Raw genomic sequence first — 9,395 nt, 5'->3', positions numbered from 1 at the left:
ATTTCCATATTGGTTGTACATGTTTGTACGACCACCAGCAACTGGATGATTGTTCTCTTTATTCCACATCCTCGCCAGCATGGACTGTCACTTATGTTATTTATCTTAGTCATTATGACAAGTGTGAGATGGAATTTCAGAGTAGTTTTGTCTTGAAGTTTTCTGTTGAGTAGTGATGCTGTGATGGCAGTTCTCGGTTGCCAACTTGATTCTACCTGAAATGAACTATATTCGTGAAATGAAGGGCAGACCTCTGACCCTGATCTTGAGGCTGGAAGACACAAGCTTTTGATTCAGATCCTGAGGTGACACACAAGCTCTTAATCCATATAGACACAAACCTTTAATCTAGATTTTGAGGCATATCCTTAATCTGGGCTATATTTTCTGCTCAAGGCTTATGTAAGGATAATGGGAGAAGGCAGGGTTCTTTGCTTGCTTGCACTTGCCAGCACATCTATTAAAACCTACTTCTTATTACCGAATGATTCATTCAATATCCTCAATGTCAATTAATATATCCCCATTTTTATTTCTGATTTTGTTGATTTGGATAATATCTCTCTGCCTTTTAGTTAGTTTGTCTAGGGTTTTGTCTATCTTATTGATTTTTCAAAGAACCAGATCTTGGTTTCATTGATTTTTTGTATGTTCTCTTTGTTTCTAATTGATTGATTTCAGCCCTGTGTTTATCTCCTGCTCTCTCCCCCTCTTGATGTGTGTTTGCTTGTTTTTGCTGTAGAGCTTTCAGTTGTATTGTTCAGTTGCTAGTATGAGATTTCTCCATTTCTTTATGATGGCATTTAGTACTATGAACATTCCTTTTACCACGGCTTTCATTATGTTAATAAGTTTGGTTGTGTTGTGTTGTGGTTTCATTTTCACTGAATTCTAGAAAGCCTTTAATTTCTTTACTTTCTCTGCCCCAGTGGTCATTTAGGAAAAATTTGTTCAGTTGCCATGAGTTTGTAGATTTTCTGTTGTTTTGTTTGTTGTTGAGGTTCAACTTTAATCTCTGATGATCCAATAAAATTAAAGGGATTGTTTTAATCTTCAAAAAAAAAAAAAAAAAAAAACCTACTTCTTCAGGATTCCAGCAGATAGAGGAGACAAGCTTGGGAATGAGTAACTATTAGATGTTTGAACTTTCTATTCACAGCTAGACATAATTGGGTTTGTTGGACTGCAGCCTGTAAAGCATTCCAATAAATATTCTTTACATTTATAAATTCAATACATAAGTTATGTAACTCTAGATAATGCTAAGAGAGAATTTATACATTTCTTTAAGTGTTTCTTAGCTACCAGGGTTTCCTCATTTGAGAATTGTAGGTTTAGTTTACACCATTTTTAACTGGATTATTTTGTTTACTTAATAACCAGTTCCTTGGGTTCTTATATATTTCTATATTAGTCCTCCTTTACTTATTTACTTTTTAAATTACTTTTAATGTTTTTTTTTTTCAGTCAAGTCATTATCCTACTCCTGGTCCACCCTCCAACAGTTCCTCATCTGTGGGAAGCCGTTGCAGAGTGGCAGTTGCAGACTGGCAGTTGGCTACTGCTGGCCACCACACATACATAGGCAGTGAAGGTTCTTTTGCCAAGACAAGTTAACCAATCTCTCCCAATAAACGTGTGCAGAAGGATCCTGTTGCAGCGTCGTTCTTCCTGGCCAGTCGAGCGTGCACAAGACTCATCCCTTTCATCCTCCATGGTCTACAAGAGGATGTCTCCCCACCAACCCTGCTAGGCCTCCCTACTTCCTGGGGCCTCAAGTATCTTGAGGTTAGCAGTCCTCTCCTGTGAATGTGTAGGGGCCTCGGACCAGCTAATTTATGCTGCCGGTTGGTGGTTCAGTGTCTGAGAGATCATGGAGGGAGAGATTAGTTGTGACTGCTGGTGTTCCTATGGGGTTGCCCTCCTCCTCAGCTTCTTCCAGCCTTTCCCTAATTCAACCATAGCTTCTGTCTACTGGATGTGTGTAGGTATCTGCATCTGTTTTGGTCAGTTGTTTATTGGGCCTCTCAGAGGACAGTCATGCTAGGCTCCTGTCTATAAGCACACCATAGCATCAGTAATAGTGTCAGACCTTGGTGCCTCCCCTTGAGAGGGATCCCAAGTTTTCTTGCTCACTGGAAATTCTTTCCCTCAGTCTCTTCTGCATTTTTATCCCTGAAGTTATTTTAGACAAGTGCAATTCTGGGTCAGACGTTTTGACTGTGGAGTCATTGCAATCCCATCCCTCCACTTGATGACCTGCCTTTCTTTCTTTCTTTTTTTTATTATTATGTATTTTCCTCAATTACATTTCCAATGCTATCCCAAAAGTCCCCCCTCCACTCCCCTACCCACCCATTCCCATTTTTTGGCTCTGGCGTTCCCCTGTACTGGGGCATATAAAGTTTGCCTGTCCAATGGGCCTCTCTTTCCAGTGATGGCCGACTAGGCCATCTTTTGATACATATGCAGCTAGAGTCAAGAGCCTTTCTACAGGAGGTGAACTCTACAAGTTTGCTTTCCCCGATGCTGGGCATTTCATCAAAGGTCCTCCCTTTGAGTTCTGACAGTATCTTGTCTCCCAGGTCTCTGGTACCTTCTAGAGTGTTGCCCCACCTCCAACACCTGAGGTTGTATATTTCCATTCACTCTGCTGAAACTCAGGACTTAACTCCTGTCCCTACACCCCAGTTGTTAAAAAAAATCTTTTCATTCTGTAGGCTGTCACATTTTCTGACAGGTGTATTTGTGTCCTTTGCCTTACAAAAAGTTTTTCATTTTAATGAGGTCTCATTTATTTATTATTTATTATTTATTGATATTAGTGTCTGAACTATTGATGTTCTGTTCAGGAACTCTTCTCCCATGTCATTGAGTTCAAGGATATTTCCCATTTTCTCTTATATTGGATTCAGTATGTCTCGTTTTATTTTGAGGACTTTGAATCATTTGGATTTGAATTTTGTGCATGGTTATAAGTTTGGATCAATTTTGATTATTTACATGCAGATATCGAGTTTGATCAGCACCATTTGCTTAAAATGCTGTCTTTATTCCACTGTGTATTTCTGGCTTCTTCCTCAAAATGAAAGTGTCCATAGATACAGACAAACTGAAACAGCCAGATTCTTGGGAATGAACAACTACTACATGTGTACATAGGTATGTGTATTTATATCTGGGGCCTCAGTCTGATTCTACTGACCACTGTGCTTGTTTTTGTGCCAATACCATGCTGTTTTTATTACTATAGTTCTGTACAGTACAGTACAGAACAGTACAGTAGAAAATAGTAAGATTCCTAGAAGTTCTTTCACTGTTCAGGAGAGTCTCAGCTATCCTGGGTTTTCTGTGTTTTCATATGAAGTTGAAAATTGTAATTTTAATGGGGATTATGTTAGATCTGTAGAATGCTTTTGGTATGATGGTCATTTTTTATTATATTAATCCCACTAATCCATGAGCCTGAGAGATCTTTCTATTTTCTGATATCTTCTTCAATTTCTTTCTTCAACGACTTTAAATTTTTGTTATACAAGTGTCTTAGTTAGGGTATACATTGCTGTAAAGAGACACCATGACCAAGGCAACTCTTACTAAGGACAAAGTAACAAAATATTCCTGATTTTAGTGGAATTGCTTTGAGTTTCTCTATATTTAATTTCATGTTGGCTATAGTCTTGCTGCAAGTTGCCTTTTTGGTGTTTAGGTTTGTTACTGGTATCTCCAATCTCTCAAGGTCTTATATCATGAAGGGGTGCTGGATTTTGTCAAAACCCTTTTCTGCATCTAATAAAATGATTGTGTTGCTTTTCTTTTCTTTCTGTTTATTTACATGATGTATGTAAATTATTACTTTTCCTCTTGGTTTTCTTTTCTTTCTGTTCATTTACATGGTGTATGTAAATTATTATTTTTCCTCTTTTAAACCATCCTTGCATTTCTGGGATAAAGTCTACTGATAATGGTGAATGGTCGTTTTGATATGTTCATAGATTCAGTTCTCAAGTATTTTTGAGTATTTTTACATCTATGTTCATAAAAGAAACTGGACTGCACTTCTCTTTATTATAAAATGAAATGGGTAATGTTTCTTGTTTTTCTAATTTTTGGACTAATTGGAGTATATTGATGTTAACACTTCCTTGATCTTCAGAAGGAATTCCATCTAGCCCTGGGACTTTTTTGGTTGGAAGACTTTCAATTATTGCTTCTATTTAACTATAGGTTATAAGTCTTTTTAAATTGTGTGTATGATCTTGATTTTAACTTTGGTGCATGGTACCTATTATTTCTTTTAGATTTTCCAATCGGTGGCAACTTGTTTTAAATGCATGTTTATTTTTATGATTCTGGGGATTTCCTCGGTTTTTATATCACCTTTTTTGCTGTTTTTGATTTTGTTATTTTGGATATTCTCTCTCTGCCTTTTAATTCGTTTGATTATGTGATCTTCTATTTTGTTGATTTTCCAAAAGAACCAACTCTTTGTTTCACTGAAGCTTTGTATTGTTCTCTTTGTTTCTGTGTCATTGATTTCAGCCGTCAGTTTGTTTATTTCTCCTCTCTATTGCTCTTGCATATGACTACTTCATTTTGTTATATGATATTCAGGTGTGGTGTTCTTGGTAGTATAAAATCTCTCCAGGTGTTGTTGTTGTGTTTTTTTGTCTTGTTCTTTTTTTATTCACTTAGTGCTATAAACTTGCCTCTTAGAACTTCTTTCATTGTGTTCCATGAGTTTAAATATGCTGTGCATTAATTTCCATTTAATCCTAGAAAGTCTTTAATTTTGTTCTTTATTTCTATCTTGACCTATTTTTCATTCAGTGAAGTTATTAATTTTTTATGAGTGTGTAGGCTTTCTGTTGCTTCCATTGTTGGTGCTATATAATTTTAATCTGTGGTGGTCTGATAGGATGCAGGGTGCTACTAAAATTTTCTTGCATTTTTTTTAGTTTTGCTTTGGGTCCATGTATGGAGTCAATTTTGGACAAAGTTCCATGAACTGTAGAGAAGAAGGTATATTCTGTTGTCTTGGGGTGTTATCTTCTGAAAACAGCTTTCACATCCATGTGGTTTATAATACCTGTTAGCTACAACATTTCTCTGTTCACGTATTTTTTTTCTGGATTACCTGTATATTCATGAAAATTAGGTATTGATGTCTCCCACTATCAGTGCCTGGGATCAGTATATAATATATGCTTTAATAGTCTTTCTTTTATACATTGGTTATTCTTGTGTTTAGATAAAAATTAAGAAGTCATCTTCTTGGATTTTTCTGTAAGAATTTGCAGTTGCCTTCTCATTCTTTTCTGATATTTTTGTTTGTTTGTAGTCTCTTTTGTTAGATATTGAGATGTCTACACTTGCTCCCTTTTTAGGTTCACTTGATGGAAGTTCTTTTTCCAACCCTTCATCTTGAGATGATATCTATCTTTGATGTTGAGCTGTGTCTGTTAGATGTAGAAAAAGAATGGATCTCTTTGGTTTCTTTTGTTGTTGTTGTTGTGGTTTTTTTGTTGTTGTTGTTGTTTTTTATCAAATCTGTTAATCTGAGTCTTTTTATTGGAGGAATTGATCCCAGTAATATTGAGAGATTTCAATGACCAAAGATTATTTATTCCAGCTATTTTGTTGTTGTTATTGTTGTCGTTGTCATTGTTGGTAGTAGTACCATGTGCTCGTGTGTGTGTGTGTGTGTGTGTGTGTGTGCATGTATGTCATTCCCATTTTTTTTTATTTTGCTGATATGAGATTATGAATTTCCTGTGTTGTCATGAGTTTAGTTAACTAAGTTAAGATGGACTTTTACTTCTCATACCTTCTATAGGACTGGTTTTAAATACAGATATTGTTTAAATTTGGCCTTACCATGTAATATCTTACTTTCTCCATTTATGGTGACTGAAAATTTGTTCAGTATAGAAGTCTGGGCCAGTATCTGTAGTCTCTTAGAGTCTGAAGCTTATTCATCTAGGTCCTTTTTCCATGTAGAATCTCCATGAGAAAACAGACATAATTCTAATATGCCTTCTTTTATATGTTAATTGATCTTTTTCCTTGAAATGCTTAATATTCTTTGTTATGTATATTTAATGTTTGGATGATTATGTGGTAAGCACACTTTCTTTCTGATCTGGTCTGGTCTGGTCTATTTGGTGTTTTGTATGCTTTTTGTACCTCTATAAGTATCTTCTCTGGGTAAGAAAATTTTCTTCTGTGATTTTGTTGAAAATATTTTCTGAGCCTATGATCTTGCATTCTATTTTGTCTATTCATATTATTCTTTGGCTTGGTTTCTTCAAAGTGCACCAGATTTCTAGGATGTTTATGTCAGGAGTTTTTTAGATTTAATATTTTCTTTGACTGATGCATTTATTTCTTCTATCTCATCCCAATACTTGTTTCTCTCTTCCATCTTCCTTGCCTCTGTAGTTTCTTTTTGAATTCCTAAAATTTTTTATATCTAGAATTCCCTCAGTTTATGTTTTCTTTATTAATTCTGTTTCTGTTTTCAGGTTTATAACTGTTTGATTTGTTCCTTTCAGAATTTACTTGTGCTTTTCTAGATTTTAAATGATTTATTAATTTCCTCTTTGAGAACTTCTCTCATCAACATTAACAGGTGGTTTTTTAGTCTTAAACTTGTGCTTCACCTGTATTGGAATACTCAGAGCCTGTTGTTGTGGAGTAGCTGACCTGTAGTAGAGACATGTTGCCCTGGCTGTTATTGATAATGTTTTTATGCTGGCATTGAGCTAATTATAGATCTAGGTGCTGATTTCTTGATTTGTCTTGTTGTGTACACATTTTTACTTGGTTTCTGTATCCTTTCTGAACATTTTGAGAATGTACTGCTGGAAAGAAAATTTTATCTGGACTTGATAATTGTGACCACTTGGGATTCCAGGTAAAATGGCAAAATGTGTTTCTGGGTACAGAGAGATAACAGTTAGAGATGGAAATAGATTAGAGGTTGGTGGTGGTTCTCAGGAATGTGGGTGAGCCAAGGGTTCCTCTTCAGGATCTTCCTCTTATTTCTCCGTAGAATGAGGAAAGTGAAGAGAAGTCACCTCAGAGGTTCTTCTATAACACTGGCAACGAGAATGTTATTGTATCTAAAGGAACAGAAGAGAAGATCTACAGACAGTTATATGCTTCTCTGGAAGGAGTTTTCTATGGATTAGCAGGGAGTACCTGCTGGGGTTGGGAGATAGGAAAATCAACCAGTAGAGAGAGGGAGGTTAGGAAGGGAACGTGGGATGTTGGGTTTGAGGAAAAAGGGAAACATGAAGGCCTTCAATTAGCTTACCTGCTTCACTGGACTACTCACTGGTGTGTTCACAGGGAATGCCTGCTGGGGTCGGAGGCTGGGGATATTGTGATGAGTTAGAGGAGGGAAGGTTGAAACAAGATCTTTGTGAGCTGTAATGATCCCAGTCAGAGAGGAAGGGAAGACGGAAGCAGGCTTGCTGATACAGAGCTTGGGATAAGAGTGTTTAGAATTAGATTTGGAGGAGAAATAGATGTGTGACTCTACCTTCAGCTTACTTTATTTCTTGTCAGGAGTAGCTTTTGAATTAGCTAGAGGAACCTTCTGGTGTTGTTGGTGAAATAAATTAATGAGTGGAGGATAGGCTAGAAGGAGCACATCTGTGGGAACCAGAGCAGATGGGAATGGGAAGAAAATAAGGCTGCCACAGGCAGTTTGATTCAGTGCTGGGGATAAGTCTGAGCAGTTAGAATTGGTGGAACACAGGATGAGAAGATAGGTAAGGAGCCTACCTTGTTTTCTGGCAGGTGTTTTCATTTTTATGTAGGAAAGTTACTAATTTTCTAGTTAAATTTGTATTTAGCTACTTTGATGAAAATTTTCGTCAATTGTAGGAGTTTATCCAGGGTAATTTTTAGTGTCATTTATAAATACAGTCATAACATCTTCAAAAACAGATACTTTGACTTCTTCCTTTCCAACTTGTCTACTTTGGATCTCATTAAGTTTTTGCATTTATATGCTTTAGCTAAGCCTTAAAGCACTATATTGAATAGGTGTGAAGAAAGTGGACAACCTTGCTTTGTTCTTGATTTTAGTGGAGTTGGTGTGATTTACTCTCCAGTGAATCACACTGGCTATAGGATTGCTATAAACTGTTTTTATTATGTAGAGCTGTGCTTTGCATCCTTAATCTCTCCAGGGCTTTTATCATGAAGAGGTGTTAGATTTTGTCCAAGCCTTTTCTGCATCTAAGGAAATGATCATGTAGTTTTGTCTTTTATTTTGGTTTATATGGTGATTACCTTTATGTATTCATAGATTCTGAATCACTGTTGCATCTCTGGGATGAATTCTACTTGATCATGTTGAATGACATTTTTGATGGTTTCTTGGGTTTGGTTTCTAAGCACTTTATTTAGAGTTTTTGCATCTATGTTCTTATGGGAAATTGGTCTATAATTCTCTTTTTTGTTGAGATTATGGGTGACTTTGATCTCTTGAAACAGAGCAATGTTCCTTTTGTTTGTAATTTTTATAATAATTTGAGAAAATTGGCATTATTTTCTTATTGACAATCTGGTAGAATTCTGTGCTAAAACCATCTTGCCTTGGGCTTTTTGTTTTTGCGGGTGAAAGCACAAATTTCTTCTTTTCTTTAATTTAATTTAGTTTATTTATTTATTTTACTTATTCACTTTAAATCCCTCTCACTACTGCCTTCCCAGTCACTCCTTCCCACAATCTGTTTCCCATACACCCTTCCCCTTCTCCTATAAAGACAAAGCATCCCAGTTAGAAGAACATATCCCACATTCAGGCAACAGCTTTTGGGATCGCACCACATTCCAGTTGTTCAGAACCCACATGAAGACTAAGCTGAACATGTGTGAGGAAGTCTAGGTCTAGCCTGTGTATGCTCTTTGGTTTTGGTTGTTCAGACTCTGAAAGTCACAAGGATCCAGGTTAGTTAGACTCTGTTGGTCTTCCTGTGGACTTCCTATTCTCTTCAGGGGTCTACAATCCTTCCTTCTATTCTTAGTTGGCAACCATTTAATTACTACTTCTATTTCAGTAGGAGTTATTTGGTTGTTTAAATCAATTATCTTATTTTTATTTAACTTGGTTAAGTGGTGTATATATTGAGAAAATTATCCATTTCCTTTTGATTTTCAAAAATTTTATGTCTTTATGATTCTCTAGCTTTCTTCAGTATCTTGTTATATCCCTCTTTCTATTTCCATTTTATTTAATTTTGATTTTCTTTCTTCCTTTTCATTAATTTAAATAAGGTTTTATAAAACTTAATAAATTTCCTCAAAGAGCCAACTCTTTGTTTCATTTTTTACATTGTTATTGTTGTTGTTATTTTAATGACTTTAGTCCTGAGTTTGAT

General features: G+C 35.9%; 1 long non-coding RNA gene across 1 annotated transcript in view; it reads left to right on the top strand.

Annotated features, from left to right (window-relative positions):
* The first annotated feature begins 1,647 nt into the window (after nt 1–1,647).
* Nucleotides 1,648–9,395, top strand: part of Gm33340 (predicted gene, 33340) — a 67,177-nt gene continuing 59,429 nt past the window's right edge. Inside the window, exons 1-2 of the long non-coding RNA NR_148724.1 lie at nt 1,648–1,788; nt 3,010–3,162. This is a non-coding gene — a long non-coding RNA (predicted gene, 33340). The remainder of the gene's footprint in view (nt 1,789–3,009; nt 3,163–9,395) is intronic.

The sequence above is a fragment of the Mus musculus genome, chromosome 12 (genome assembly GCF_000001635.26).
Source record: "Mus musculus strain C57BL/6J chromosome 12, GRCm38.p6 C57BL/6J".
NCBI lineage: Eukaryota > Metazoa > Chordata > Mammalia > Rodentia > Muridae > Mus > Mus musculus.
Note: the sequence above shows the minus strand (reverse complement) of the source record. Positions and strands in the feature narration are given on the sequence as shown.